The sequence below is a fragment of the Pristiophorus japonicus genome, chromosome 9 (assembly GCF_044704955.1).
Source record: "Pristiophorus japonicus isolate sPriJap1 chromosome 9, sPriJap1.hap1, whole genome shotgun sequence".
In the NCBI taxonomy this organism is placed as follows: domain Eukaryota; kingdom Metazoa; phylum Chordata; class Chondrichthyes; family Pristiophoridae; genus Pristiophorus; species Pristiophorus japonicus.
Window position 1 is genome coordinate 59,404,171 of NC_091985.1, and position 15,969 is coordinate 59,420,139.

A 15,969-nucleotide genomic window follows, 5' to 3' on the forward strand; every position below is an offset into this window, starting at 1 on the left:
TGAGACATCCTTGACCCTTGCACCAGGGAGGCAATATACCATCCTGGAGTCTCGGCTGCGGCCGCAGAAACGTCTATCTATTCCTCTTACAATTGAATCCCCTATCACTATCGCTCTCACACTCTTTTTCCTGCCCTCCTGTGCAGCAGAGGCAGCCACAGTGCCATGAACTTGGCTGCTGTTGCTCTCCCCTGATGAGGCATCCCCCTCAACAGTACTTAAAATGGTCTATCTGTTTTGCAGTGGGATTACCTTCCTTGCACTGCTCTTCCTGTTGATTTTCCATTCCCTATCTGGCTGTGGACCCTTTACCTGCAGTAAGACAAACTCACTAAATGTGCTATTCACATCATTCCCAGCATCATGCATGCTCCAGAGTGAATCCACCCGCAGCTCCAGTTCCGCAATGCGGTCCGTCAGGAGCTGCAGGTGGATATACTTCCTGCATACGTAGTCATCAGGGACACCGGAAGCGTCCCTGACTTCCCACATGGTACAGGAGGAGCATAACGTGTGTCCGCGCTGTCCTGCCATGACTTAACCCTTCGATAAACTTAAATTGGCAACAACAATGCTAAAGGTTACTTACTGATAAAGAAAAGAAAAAAGAAAAAAGAAAAAAGAAAAGCTACTTACCAATCACAAGCCAATCACTTACCCCTTTGGCTGTGACGTCACATTTCAATTTCTTTCTTCTTCTTTTTTGCCACCCTGCTGCAGTTGCACCGGTCGATCTCCGACGACGCTGGGCCTTTATAGGCCTCCCCACGCTCGCCTCACCGACGCTACTAAAAAGTATATGGATGCCAGTGCAGACAGGATTGGGATTGGATGAATAGTTACTGCCAAGACTCACGCATACAGGATGGCAACTTGGCCGACATATGGGAGGGGCGGGCAATGCCCATGAAACTGTAGCCTTGCAAAAGGCAATGCCCTTATAAGGGGGGAGGAGTGGAGAAAACTGGCAAACAAAATACAAAAGAATAACTAAAAATAAAACACTGATTCTATGACCTTTTCAGTAGACATTGTGATAGCGTATAACGTCACAGCCGTTTAATAGTCTGGTCAAGTAAATATTTTTATGAGATGATCTAGCTGGTGACCCAACGTGTCCTGAACTCCGCCACTGAGCCTGATTTCATCCTCTAATTGCATGTGGTTCCCCCCTACACTCTACAATCTTTACCTGAGCCAGTTCTCTCAGAAGACGAGCACCAGCCTATGAAGCGCAGTATTTCTCACATTGGGGTGCAGTCAGTTGAGAATTAGGAACAAAAAGCAGAATCAAACAAAAAAAATCACCTGCACAGCTGAAGGCATGAAAGAGTGAAGGCAGATAACTCCCAATCACCATTGGATTTCAATAGTTCTAATGAGCTCAGTCACAGATTGTAACACATGGATGAGGCAATGTTAGAGAGTCGATTCATTAGTTCAAGGGTCACAGAGATAAGCAGTCATTATCTGGCTTTGTGGGCAGAGTGCTGCGTCAATTAAGCAAATGCATGAGTATCTGCACATGTAAAACACAATCTGATGTTTTCGTCGCTCCGGCTACAGCACATGAACTGACAAATGTCTGACCTCAGGATCAGTGGCTCATCGCAGATAAACCTATTTCCACAAGTATTCTTTGCATGCATGGCACCCTAGCAGCTCTGGAACTTTCAGAACTGGCTCTGCAAAGGGTAAGGAGGTTAACGTTCAGATCAGCTGAAAACCAATGTGTCCCACCATTCAGGTTTCCAGGTATACTTTTAGGTCTGGTCAAAATAAAGGGAACATTGATTGGTGAATGACAACCAGGAACCTGTTTCACTGTGGTGCAAACACAAAGAGCTGCTATAACACGATGTGAGACTGGGTCCTGATGCACGGGCCTTACACAGCCAGTTACAACGTGAAGATAAACTTTCTGGATTCAGAAAGGTCGACCTGAATAGATAATAAGTCTTCCTAACCACCAGCCAGCAGCCTTTGTGGTTTCTGGCAGGTTTACTTTCAAGTTGCAGTCGGCTGTGCTGGTCACATGTGTCATGCAGGCCTTTGCATAATATAAAAGCAGCTACAGTCAGCACTAGAATAGTGCCAACTCAAGCCCCACATTAGACTTGTGCCACTCCCAGTTCCTGCACAGCACATTAGTTTTGTGCTCATTAAGGTAAGGTGACTTAAGTCATGGGAGGTGGCAAACTTTCCCATTTCAAGCACCACCAACATCAAGCACCATCAGTTCAGATGGAGCACAGTTAGATGTAGGGTTGAGCGCCCTTTGCTCTGCACCAACAACAAGCTGCAGCCGCAGAACAGCACACTGTACCAAACCAGCCCCCGTGGCATTCTCCATTCCCCACACCATCAAATCCTTGAGATATGCTGAGCGAAGGTGTTCTGCAGGGTGGGTGCTAGTGGTTCCTTCACCCACCTTGCCCTGGCTTTCTGGAATTCCCTCCCTCAGCATTGCTATTTTGTCACTTGTCGCCTTCAAAAGCCTCCAGAGGGACCCTTCTCAAAGAGACTCTTCTCTTTGACTGTGTTTTTGCTCCTTCTCTCTATTCTAATAGAGGACTTTAAAATTGTGAAAGGTTTTGATAGAGTAGACACAGAGGGGGCGCAAAATTGCCCGGTGCCCCGATCAGGGGCCGGCACTTTAATTGTCTGGCCCAGAGGTCCTGTCCCCACCGCAGAATTTGGCCATCCTCTCCTCACAGGAAGCGGAGCGCTGTCTCCGGCACTCAGCTTCCTTTGGGGGCAATGCTGGGTCCAGCGCTAGTACTGACTCGCTACAATGGTCCTCTCCTTCCATTAAAGGGGAGAGCCGCTGCGCACCAGGGCACCGTGAGACCGGACCAGCGTCCCGGCACCCAAGACGGAGTGCCGGGCTGCACACTAGCAGCTCGGACTAATGCTAGGGCCACCATCGTCGAGCCGACCCATGAGTCATCCGACAGAAAATGATGGCGGCCCGGTGCACTCTAGGCCTCCCCTTTAAGCAGCGCCCCGAGAGCGGATGTCCGCCAGCTTTGCGTCCCCCGGGGTAGTTTCCCCCACGGGGCTTTAAGGGGTCGGCGCGGGCCGCTGACGTTATCGCCGATTGCGTGGCATCCGGGGGCTCTAACCGCGGGGCCCCGTCCCAAACCTCCGGGGCAATTTCCTGGGAGGTGGTAGTGCCCCCCTCCCCCGGGAGAAAATTGCCTTGCCACCGGGGCTATAAGAAGGGGCAATTTCGGCCCCAGAGTGTTTCCACTTGTGGGGAAGAGCAAAACTAGAGGCCATCAATATATGATAGTCACCAAGAAATCAAATAGGAAATTCAGAAGATACTTCTTTACCCAGAGAGTGGTGAGAACGTGGAACTCACTACCACAGGGAGTGGTTGAGGCAAATAGTATCGATGTTTTTAAGGGGAAGCTAGATAGGCAAATGAGGGAGAAGGGAATAGAGGGTTATGCTGGTAGAGTTGATGAGGAAGGATTGGAGGAGACTCAAGTGGAGCATAAACGCTGGCATGGGATGAATGGCCTGTTTTTGTGCTGTATATTCTATGTAATTCTATTTGTTCTTGGTGAGGCCACACCTTGAACATTGTGTACAGATTTGGTCCCCTAATCTGAGGAAGGACATTCTTGCTATTGAGGGAGTACAGCGAAGGTTCACCAGATTGATTCGCGGGATGGCTGGACTGACATATGAAGAAAGACTGGATCGACTAGGCTTATATTCACTGGAGTTTAGAAGGAGTTTAGAGGGGATCTCATAGAAACATATAAAATTCTGACGGGATTGGACAGGTTAGATGCGGGAAGAATGTTCCCGATGTTGGGGAAGTCCAGCACCAGGGGTCACAGTCTAAGGGTAAGGGGTAGGCCATTTAGAACCGAGATGAGAAGAAACTTCTTCACCCAGAGAGTGGTGAACCTGTGGAATTCTCTACCACAGAAAGTTGTTGAGGACAGTTTGTTAGATATATCCAAAAGGGAGTTAGATGTGACCCTTACAGCTAACGGGATCAAGGGGTATGGAGAAAAGCAGGAATGGGGTACTGAAGTTGCATGATCAGCCATGATCATATTGAATGGTGGTGCAGGCTTGAAGGGCCGAATGGCCTACTCCTGCACCTATTTTCTATGTTTCTATGTTTCTTCCTGCTTGATACCTATCACCATGGAAACCACTCTTGAGCGTCTTCCTGTGTTATAGAAATGTAAATTGTTGTCTGTCTTCTTGTTATTATTTTTAATTTAGTGCCAAATTAAGCTGTTTTGTGTTGGAAACTGGGTTGAAAATGCCCAAAGTCATTTTGTGTAGGATCTTTACAATCGGAAAGTAAAGGAGACATTTATCCCCTAAACCCAGGCTCGATTTAAACCTGGGTCCCAGGAGTGAGAGTGTGCTAATCTAATGCACCAGTCATTCACCAGCAAATAATATTTTAATACTGAATTAAATCATTCTGCCTTCATGCTAAGTGGCAGGTAACGTGTTTGAGTGTTGTGAGCTGGTGTGTCCCTAGAGTCCAGTCTTTATACAGAGCTCTTTCTAAAATACAGTGAACTTTATGATGTTAACCCTTCACAAAAATATGTTTTAAAGCCCACTCTCTCACTATGAGATTGTGCCCACATGACAAGTCATACTGTCAGGATGCACCAGAATAGCCAAGGATCTGTGCCAAAAATCTCAGAGCAAAAGAAACAAAATGGCGGCCCACCCTGAGCACTCAACAAAGAATATAAAGTGCAGCTATCACTCTGGGACTGTGTTCCTGGCAAGTTCATCAGAAATAAATAAAATTGGTTAAAATAAATGAGATTTTAGTTTGAAGTCTCCCCTGGGAAAAGAAAAAGCAAATGAAGTGGAATGGTTTGAATTGTTTGCACTGTGTAAGATCTTGCGTAACAAGCTAACAGAGTCAGACAGCACTATCAGATTTACAACATGTGTGCACTAACTGTGACATGCTTTGAACTGCTGCCATATCGCACTACAATAGGCTGTTGTCTCACCTGGCTGATTCATTAACCAGTCATGCAGAAAACCTCATTGTGATCTCGCTGGTCTAAAAAAAAGCCAAGAGCTCTTTGAAATTGTGGGGGGTGTTGAAAAGTCAAGATTGTAAACAACGCACAGCAGGAAATGGCCAGAAAAATCTGCTGATCTATATTTTACTTCATTGACTTATTTCGAAATGGACTTTTATTTTTGTCAATTTCATACGAAAGACATTTAGGTAATTGCAAAATGGACAGGTCGCCAATTTTATTATATCCAGTACAACTCGCGGCAATCTGTTTAACAGCCAAAAGTCATCCAATAATCTCAAGTAAAATTTACATTCAAAAACTTGAGTGAGTTACTAATGGTCCTGGTTATTTTCCAATAATAGTTTATAATATTACCCTAGCAGTTTGTAGTGTTATTAAAAACCTTCAAATTGATTTCCTTGCAGCAATACAAATTGCGATTTCTGAAACCAGCATCCTGCTTCCTATCATTTTTAAACTCTAATTTTCTCGCCCTCCTCTCCTGGCTCACACTGAGTTCCACGGGTGACAGTTGCCGTCCCGGATCTCATCCAAGTGGCCCCACCTACGGCTATTGGCAGGATATTCTACCACGAAAGGCGTCATGAGCATGTTCTACCTTCACCCAATGTCATATATGCACAGGGGTCGCTGGACAACGATCTGGACCAAGAACTTTGGCCAATTTTTCTCTTCCTAGCCAAGAAATGCTGAATCCAATGATAATGTTCTTATTATTGCCCCAGCTCAGATCATGCAGCACAAATCAAGTATTGAACTTGGAACTTTCTGGTCTGTATGGCTTAATGGCATCACAGCCCATGTCCTACACACTAAGGGCTCAATTTTCCCCAAAGCATTTTTTTACATACTTGAAGAGTTACGTCTGATTTTTTGGGGGCCTAAGTACGCCAAAAAAAAAATTCTAAGTTTCCCCATTGGATTTCTTCATTTTTGGCGTGGCGTAACCCGACCTTTAGTTTTGGGGGTAGGGCCTTGATCTGCGCCAAAAAGATCGGGCTGCCATGGTAACCAGGGACACAATGTGAGCTGAGGCTGCAAAGTGAAGCATACAGCCAGCTCCCAACACATTAAAAGAATTGAAAACACATAGCAGCAACTTATCTTTGTCGGTCCGGTCCTATTCTCGTTCCCCATTCTCCCGGCACACTCGCTCACTCTCTCTCTCTCTCTCTCTCTCATGTGTGAACCGGGGGCCGAGAATGGGACTGGACTGGGAGAATGGGGACCGAGAATGGGACCGGACCAGCAAGCCCTTCGGGTGGGGTTGGAGGTAAGTTGCTGCTATGTGTTCTTCAATTCTTTTAGTGTGCCCGGGCATCTGCTGCGCCGATTTCCATACCTGCGCCGATTTCCTTAACTCTCTGGAAAGTTTTCCTGGAGAGGCCACATACGCTGGCCTAAGCAGAATTGGAGTAACTCTCAGCTGGCCAAACTTCCCTAAATGGCCAGAATTGGCGTAGGTGGCTGGTTACGCCCCCTTTGGCTGAAAAAAAAACTGACTTAAAAAAAATTGGAACTAACTGAGTTACAAATTGGTACAAATTGATTGGAGAAACTGTGGTTTTTCAACTTAGGCCAAAAAGAGCAGCTTGCTCCAAAAAAATGGTGCAAATCACTGGGGGAAATTGAGCCCATTTTGATACTAGGATAGCTTGTTCCTATTTTTTTTCTATCTATCTATATCTACCTCCCTTTCCTCCTGGAATCATCCAGTACTGCACACCTTTCCAAGCTTAAGACTTGCTCCCAAACCTCTAACATTGCTGCCAAATGACTGACGCCTGGGATACACTCGAGGTGACTCTTCCTTCCCCCTGTGATGGTGGGCAGGAGGGGCTTGGTTTGGGGGTGGCACCTGATTCCTACTCAGGCTTCAGCTCGACGATGGCATAGCTGGGGATTGGTGATGTACCTAGGGGAGATCTTGGGCCACGAAGCTCCATGGGACGTCCAAGATGCCAAACTCCCATGCAACTCTCTCAGACGGTTTCCGAATTATTGATTCGCGCTATCAGAATGGAATTGGCGAGCACTTTAGACAACTCAAAATACCATTAACATGCGGCGTGCGTATTTGTGCCAACACAAGGGAAAATCCTCAACAGCATAGCAGGAAATTAGACCTTATTCTCCAAAGCAAAGCTCAGAGTCGAGCTGGCAAATTGATATTCATACAGTGTGGGGATGTTCTCATCTGATCTCTGTATGTGGCAACATCGGCAGCAAGTTCAGAAGCATTTTACCTGGTGGTTATTTTCAGCAAAATCGCAAACTTTTTTATAACGTGTATTTATGATTTTGTTGCAAATGCAGACCAGAAGAGATCTTCCTGATTTTCTTTACGGTGTCTCTACACACACAAACCTGAGGAAATCATTACAACATCCCCCACCCATCTTCATTCATTTTCTGTATCCTCTCACATGAAAGATTAATAACTGTGAAATTATCATTACGGGATCACTGGGGCTAAAATGCTGGTCGACTTTTCCCCTCCCTATGTCCCAACACACAGAGGTCAATTATAGCACCTACATCTGGCTGAAATGAGCTACCTCAGCACCAACGAGGGACCAAACCTGGGGCCTTCCTGATCCTCTATGGCTTAAGCATTAACCCCGCACAGCCATTAGAGCTCATGTTCATTAACTTTCCTAATGTCAGCAATCATTAAACACATCCATATGGCTATTAATACGTCTCATGTGTCACACTGAATCCTGAAAGTTCAAATAAACAGAACAAAATGGTTGCGTCTGGTTTAAATGGGTCAGTTGATTATTTACTACAACACAAAGGATATTAAAAGCAAACCAAGATAAACAATGAACGTCTCTGTTACCATGTAACTATCCTGAGATCTGATAAATCCAGGACTTTTTTCCAGCACACATGATAAACTGGAGGAGTACAGTGTCTCCTTTCATTCCTGGGTTATTGATTGTAAAAGAAAAACTAAATTTGTTAATAAAGTACATGTGTAATATAAGATAAAACGAGTGTACTTATCATCAGCAATGCGATAAGAATTATATATGGCTCTGATTTCGGAGATGAAAGAGTACAAGTGCAACAATTCGGTCTATTTACTCGATGTACAGCTTGTCACCTTTACCATCAGTTTTGGCTCAATTTCTAGCAGTCTCGTCTCTAAGTCAGAAGATTGTGGTCTTATTGCTGACTACAGAACCTGATCAAATAATCTAGGCTAACATTCCAGCGTAGCACTGTGCATTGTCAGATGTGCTGTCCTTCGGATAAAACGAGGTCCCATCTTTCAGTACAAGATGATGCGAAAGATCCCATGGCACTATTTGAAGAAGAGCAGGAAATTCTGCCTGCGTACTGGCCAATATTCTTTCCTCAGCCAACACCACCAAAACAAACCCCATATTAACCTATCATTCATCTGACTGTTGTCTATGGAATCTTGGGGCTGCCGCGTTATGGCTGAGTGTAATGCAACTTTCAGTGCATTCTGTAGCAATTCATTATAGAGTAAATACAGTGGGCCCACATTGCAATGGAGAGCCATGCACCAAAGGAACATGGGTCAGAGAATCGGGGAGCATGAGAGGAGGAGGTTCAACAATGTAGCCTTCTCTCTGACCCGTGCCCCACTCAAGCATGACTCCCTCACTGAGAGCTAAAGTTACCCCTGTATATGAAGCACTCTGAGATCTTTCAACAAATGTGATAAGATGCTATGCAAATTAAAGTCACGTTGCACTGAAAAGCACCACAACCATATGCATTCCCGACTATAGTAGAATGCAGCGTGCTGCCGCTAATGAAAATGTTGCAGTGACTCAGCCACGAACTCCACTGACCAATGACAAGCTGAGCTTTACAAAGCCAAGAGAATCCCAGATTCCAATCCTCAGACCGTGCTGAGTAAGCTTATCTTAGGAAGGGCCACAGTTGAGACTGAGGGGCGGGGTGGGGGTGAGAATGCACGCTGCCCCCTGATCTGTCCAGCGATCACGTCTGGTTTGTCCAGATGTTGGGTCAGGCCAGGTTCAAGCTCAGCTGTGCTGCTCTCTGTGGTCAACACTAACTGTCAAGGCTAACAAAAGGAAGAGACATCAAAGGGCTACCAATGACTGGTGAACTGTATCTCAGGAACAGTCGGCACCTTCAGGGAAGAAGATAAGGAAATTTCAGGGAAAAAAGGAAATATTCCAGAAGCTCTTTGCATATTAATATGCTGGTTCTGGCTAGGATTTTCATTACTCTGAGTGCCTTGAGCTAAAACGATAATAAACAGTTTGAGCTGGGACCATACTGTAAAATACAAATACAATGCTCAGTGTTGAACAGTTCAGTGCAGTTTATGTACATCCACAGGCAAAACACTATCTCATTAATGTCATTCACAATATTTTAGCAAAATATATTGCTTTAAAAACACGCGCGATTCTGCTGGATCTCACGTTTCCGGTAGATTCTGTTTTGTCAAGAAGTTATTTCATAACCAGAAATAAAACCTCAGGCCTATTTCTTCACTAGGTTTGCAAACTGTGGTTCTGTTTTTCTTAAAAAAAAACCTCACTGTTTCCAAAGCTCTGACCTTGGCGTGTATATATATTATATATGTGTGGCAGGGAATCACAGTGCATTCAAGTTCCAATATGATGCCCCAAGGAGCGATAGGATGTGGGTTTGCACATGTAATTGCTCACAGGTCAACGTTCCAGTCGCAGGCTTGCCGCCAGCCTGCAGTGCCAAGTGCAGGCTCGCACTTCTCCTAAAGCACGCGGAGTAAATCAGAGAGAGAGCAACTCAAGGGAATACTTCCCACACCTCCTGGCACCCAGATAGAGCACAGCATTGGCAACGGTCTGGCAGCAGGCCACCGCCAAGCCTTTGTCTGCAGTCTGGTTCGAGACGTGGGAAGATCTGAAGGTGTGCAAAAAGAGAGAAAAGCATCGGGTGAGAAATGAAAGAAGTGAATGATTCGGAATAATATGTTTATGCCAGTGGACCGGATTTATTTTTCAGAATGACTTTCACTTGCTGGCTGACTTTTCCAGAATTATTCCCAACAAGTCAGCCAAATGCTTAAAGAGAAGCTGGAAATTTGTAAATAGAAAATGTTGGAAATATACAGCAGGAGTCATTTTTTTCGTTTCGCACTCCACACTGGTTCAATTTTCTGACTCTTGATTTAAGTTGTCAGACAATCATGAACAAGACACTACAAAATGTCCCGGTGTGCAAGGCTCTCGGTCAGGAGCACAAATTCAGAAAATTACTCCGAATATGTCCTTCCGCCTGGGAAAAGAGAAAAGACAAGTCAGGAGCCACTTTACACACACTGCTCAACATGCACAGTATTTCCAGCTTCTATTTAAACTAAATGCTTCTTAGTAACTGTTAATAGGAGCCATGGTAATACCTCACAACATCCTGATACAGTAGGTTAAATAAAACAAAAAGACAAACAAGTACATAGCAAAGTTATGCTTCTCAGAAGCCAAGTGGGTAAAATCACCGCCCAGTGTCGTGCCAAGATATGCAGGTCAGAGGTCACAGATTTGATTCCTGGCCTGTGCTGAGGCTGGTGATCTCAGCTAAAACAGCAGTTGCCATAGACCTCAGTAGTTCAGAGGTACATCGGGGTGGGGGGGAAAGAAAATTGAGCAGGGATCCTGCTTACAATTTCCATCCAGTGATCTCTGCTGGAAAGTGCATGCATACAGCTGCCAGTGAGAAATGAATCGGGCTTGGCTGTGATGCCCTCCATAAGTGAATAGCACGACCCACCCTTTCTGTCTGGACTCAAACGAGGAATTGATTCCCTGATTGGCACTCCCGGCAAATATCGTCGCTCCCAGACAGCACTGGTCTGGAGTTTGTAGGCCTAGAGCCTCTGATTTTCAGTCCATTTAAGTTAACAAATAGAAAATATTTGTTTTCCCGAGCAACGCTTCCTGAGAGCTCCACCTTTAGCTGCAATCAGCCCTGTGAAAATGGGCACTTGGCCAAGCAACCAGAGGGCTGCTGGCACCCATGGAACTGGGCCCCAGCAGAGGCCCGCGCCTTCAAAAAAAGAGAAGGAAAACTGGAGGGACACAAAAGACAATTACCTATTACACACTGTAAAGTTTTTGTTGATCGCTTATTGAACAAAAGTCACCGTGCCAAAATACATTTCAAGAGTGCTTTTGCAGGCTGTCATGTTTCTCCAAACATTCTCATCAAAGGACAATGCTGGGCACAATGCCAAGAACTGAGCTGGATATGCAAGGCAAGACCGCCCTCTGCAGGTCTTACTGTGCACTGCAAACTAAATGCTTTTATATTGTGTTCCTCACATAGAGGAACATCTCGATGTGTAAGGAGCTGGACCCCAGAGGCAGAGTCACAAAGGAGCCACAAAGGGATAAAAATTATACTTAGAGATGAGTCTCACGCTGCTTTCATGGCAGTTTTAATGGCCAGGCAGGTGGCATCAGTGAGGAAAGAAAGAAGAAAGAAAGACTTGCATTTATATAACACCTTTCATGGCCTCAGGGTGTCCCAAAGTGCTTTACAGCCAATGAAGTACTTTTGAAGTGTGGTCACTGTTATAACATAGGAAGAAAAAAATCATCATTGGTGAGAGGTTTTAGTCACATCCGGAGTGTCACCATTCTCATTCAGCATAAGGCCATGGATGTGGTGGGTTTGTTCATAAGAGTGTAGACATCTTGCTGCACAATATGAAGGGGATGGATAACCAGAGATTGCTAAGGGCAATTGAAGGTAGCAGTAGGGAAGAGTCACTGAAGAGACTGGAGGTTGCTGGAGAGGGAAATGGCAGCAACTGTGTCCCGTTTTGGTCCCCTCAAATAATGGGAGACATTGAGGCAGTGGTAAAGGTTCATAGGAGGGCCACATGATTAATACCTAGTCTAAGTTATCGGCACAGGCTTAATGAACTGCAGCGTTTTACCTTGGAAAAGGATAGACTTCAAAGAGATACGATTGAAGGCTTTAAAATAATGAGCAGAATAGATTCTTCCCACTTAGTAAGGCTATTTGAGCTAGATAGGTTAGGGAGGACATGGGATAATACTTTAAGCTATAAAAGTATAGAACGAGGTTAGATGCGAGGGGGTACTTGCAGAGAGTTGTCAACTTCTGGACCAAGTTGCCAGCGCATACAGTGAATGTAGATTTGTGGCAAGCTTTCTTAAAGGACGGGTTCCATCAAGTGGGCCCCACTGTTCACTCATGATCTTCTGGAACTTCCTTGATCAGCTTCACGGCTCGGAGAGGAATTTCCCACCGTTTTTTCTGGGCTTTTTTTTTGCCTCTTTCAAGAGATTGCATGACATGACATGACGGGTCAGACTCAATGGATCAATTGGCTTTCCCTGCCCCTTTCCATTAATTTAGCTGCTTGGATCCCAAGGAGCACACTGGACAGGAGACACACTCAGAGAGGGGGGGTGAGGCTGCCTGCTTTGGATAGAGCCAGTTACATCTGCCAAAGTGGGTGTGGCAAAGGATGGCCAACTTGAAGCATAAGGAGGCTCTCCTTCTCGGCCTTTTGGCTAAGATCATGCGTAACTGACCTGACAGGGGAGTAACCATGACCCCAACGTGGTTCTCCCTGGATCAGGAAGGTGATTCTCCTATGCTTTTTGGAAATAGGAGGTGGGTGGGGTGGTTTGACCCATCCACCTCCACGGAGGTGTGTGGGGGGCCTGACCCATCCACCTCCATGGCACGAACCTGGTATTGCAGTACTTCCAGGAACGGTGCAGTGGCTCTAGGCCTTTTGGCTAAGAACATTGGCGCAGAGTGATCCTTGATGTGTGCAAGGTGACCTCTGGCATTTGTGATTTGACAAAGAATTGAAAAAATTGGCAACAAATAAATTTAAAAATTTTTTTTTTTTAAATAAGGAGGCTGTGAGCCTGTCCAGGAGGGACAACTCCCATTTCATACATGGAGAAAATATCTCAAAACACAATGGAGTCAATGGAAAGGAAAAGGAAGCGCGTGTGTAAGACGGGCAGCCGATTCACGATGAGCCCGTTTTGGGCAACTGCTGAAGACCATTTTCACCCCTGATGTTATGTACCGCCTCCGTTGTGCTTTTATAAAAGGTCAGTATTGCGTATTCTCAACATTAAGAAAGCAAACAAAGTTTAAGTGCGATGCTATCACTGAGATTTTGCAAATAAGTAGCATTACGTTCTAATTGCACTTACAATAAAGAGCTCTGTGCAAGTGTTTCCTTTTCTGTTCATGTTCCTGTTTGTCAGCATCCTCCATAGGTAGAGTGCACTGATGGTGACTTCTGCATTCTTTTGATAGAATGGGCATCTTGCAATTCCGGTTATATTATGAAGAGATGCATCGTTTTCTTTGATTATGATTTGCACTGACTAATTTCATGATGGAATTTTGGCATAATTTATCTGATTTTAGGCACGGTGTTAAACAAGCTGCCAATTCACTATGAGCCCGTTCCGCACTGGTGGCATAGATCAACTTCGCTCTCTCCCCCGCCCCACTTTATATACATCCTCAATGACAATATCATTTCTAAGGTTATTTTTTTACAAAATAGCTTCTGTCATCAGAGTGAAAGACTGGAGATTATAAAATGGGCCAAAAATTTGGTATCGCCCCAGTTGGAGTGTTAACCTTTAAGTAGTTGGAAGTTTAGCGCTAGGTGCTAATCAATCTCACTGCCCGCTAAATTCAGTCTCAGCGCTGAAAGAGCGCTAAATCATGTGCTAATGGCGTAGATGAGCAGCGTTAGGCTCCAAGCGATAATGAACATGAGGTTTGTGTAATCGGGAGTGAGCATTGGCAAAGGTGCCTTCCAGCCATTAAAGGGGAGAGTCACTGGAGTCTGCACACCCGCCTCCAATGATTTGGGGAATGCAGAACAGCGATACACTGTGGGATGAAATTCAATGTCCTTTGACGGCCCGCAACACTCTGGTGACTAAGCAGCCGTCATTTTGCAGCAGACATAGCCTGTGCTCTGTACCACTCATAACTGACATTTGGAACAGAAGTTCCCTGACAGCTGGGATGCATCCCTTTAAGTAGTGCCCAGCCAGTCACCAGCCGGCTGGGTCTTGCCTCCGCTCCCTGGCACTGTCGGCGTGAGGCGGTAATGCAGGGGACACCACTGAAGTTAGCAGATTGCACGCTCGCTGATGTCACGACCTGCATGGCGAAAGGGTCCGAGGCGCCGTAGCGGCAACGAATTTGTCATGGTGCGTGGGATTCACCTCGCCAGGCGCTAACTGGGGGCGCTATCATGCCAAATTTCTCCCACTAAGAGTCAAAATTCGGTTGCAACCGCCAGCTGATACCACCTGGGAGAGGCGGCAATGGGGCGTAAACGCTGGGTAGCAGCATTCGGCGGGGGTGCCGCCTGATGGGAAATTCGGTTCTGCTCTTTCAAGGGCGTAAAGATTTGCCACCTCGCCGATTAACGCCATGGAAATCCTGTCGCCAGTACGCGTGCAATGCCTCCTTGGCACCGGTCTCGCCAAATTCACTTTTGCCACCTCATTTACTGGCTGGCAGGGAACACGCCACAAAAAGTTGGCGTTCACAAGTCGAGGTAAAGATTCTGGGGCGGTATTTAAAGGGAGTTGCAGCCGGGCCACAAAGGTCACGGTCAGTGCTGCGTTCTCCCCTCGCAGAGTGTAGGTGTTTGTGGGCTGCGACTACTCAGCTTCACAACTAGCATTTCGCAAACATTGGTGGCTTTCAGGTCTGATCCATTAGTGACTAGCATATCGTAGCTACCTTCTGGGGGCAATGATAGCCCACCACGTCGTCCTGCGGTGAAGACTTCAAAGGCGTCGGCTACAGAGACGGCTTCAGGCCAGTGTGGGTCCACGCCAGAGGAGAGGCCCCAGACCTCGGGGCAGGAGGCCGTACAGACGCAGGGTTTACCGTGCACATTACACTTACCTCGATATGTCCGAGGAGCAGTGCATAGGAAGGCTGCGGTTCCGCTAGGGGATGGTTACCGAGCTCTGCCACCGCCTGCAGACAGACCTCGAAGCTGCCATCAGCACCAGGACCTCGCTGTCAGTGCCAGTGAAAGTGACAGTTGCCCTCAACTTCTATGTTACCGGCTCCTTCCAGTCCCCTACAGGCGATATATGCAACATCTCACAGTTTGCCGTACATTGCTGCATTCGCCAGGTGACCGACGCTCTCCACAGCCAACGCATGGACTACATAAAGTTCAGTATGTCCAGGGAGAGCCAGGATCAGCGTTTCCATGGCTTTGCCAGGACCGCGGGCTTCCCCAGGGTTCAGGGGGCCAATGATTGTACGCATGTGGCATTGCGGGCCCCGTCTCACAATGGAGAGGTATTTCGCAATTGAAAGGGCTACCGCTCCCTCAATGTTCAGCTGGTCTGTGATCACAGGCAGATCATCCTCGCTGTGAATGCCTGGGATCCTGGCAGCTGCCACGATTCCTTCATCCTGCGGGAGAGCAGTGCGCCACGACTGTTCCGGCCATCGCATGAAGGGCGTGGCTGGCTCATCGGCGACAAAGGATATGGTCTCGCCACCTGGCTGATGACCCCCCCTCCGCAATCCCACCACACCTGCCGAGCAGCACGACAACACCAGCCATACCGCAACCAGGACCATAATAACTACTGGGGTTCTGAAGCAGCGTCTCCCTGATAGTGTCCATCTTCACTGTTTTGTGCTGCATGCTGCACAACATGGCCATTATGAGGGGCCAGCCGTTACCACCAGGGATGGATGATTCACCTCAGGAGGACGACGATGAGGAGGAAGATGAGGAGTTTCAGCCAAGGAGGAGGCAGCCTGACACTGCTGCGGCTGTAAAGGCTGCTCGTCAGAGAGTCATCGTGCAACGATTCCAGTGAATGACACAAGATGTGCCGAATGGCCAGCCTGTTCACCT

General features: G+C 46.6%; 1 pseudogene; it reads left to right on the top strand.

Moving 5' to 3' along the window:
* Positions 1-12,575: 12,575 nt before the first annotated feature.
* LOC139274312 (U2 spliceosomal RNA) lies at positions 12,576-12,813 on the top strand (annotated as a pseudogene).
* The last annotated feature ends 3,156 nt before the right edge of the window (positions 12,814-15,969 follow it).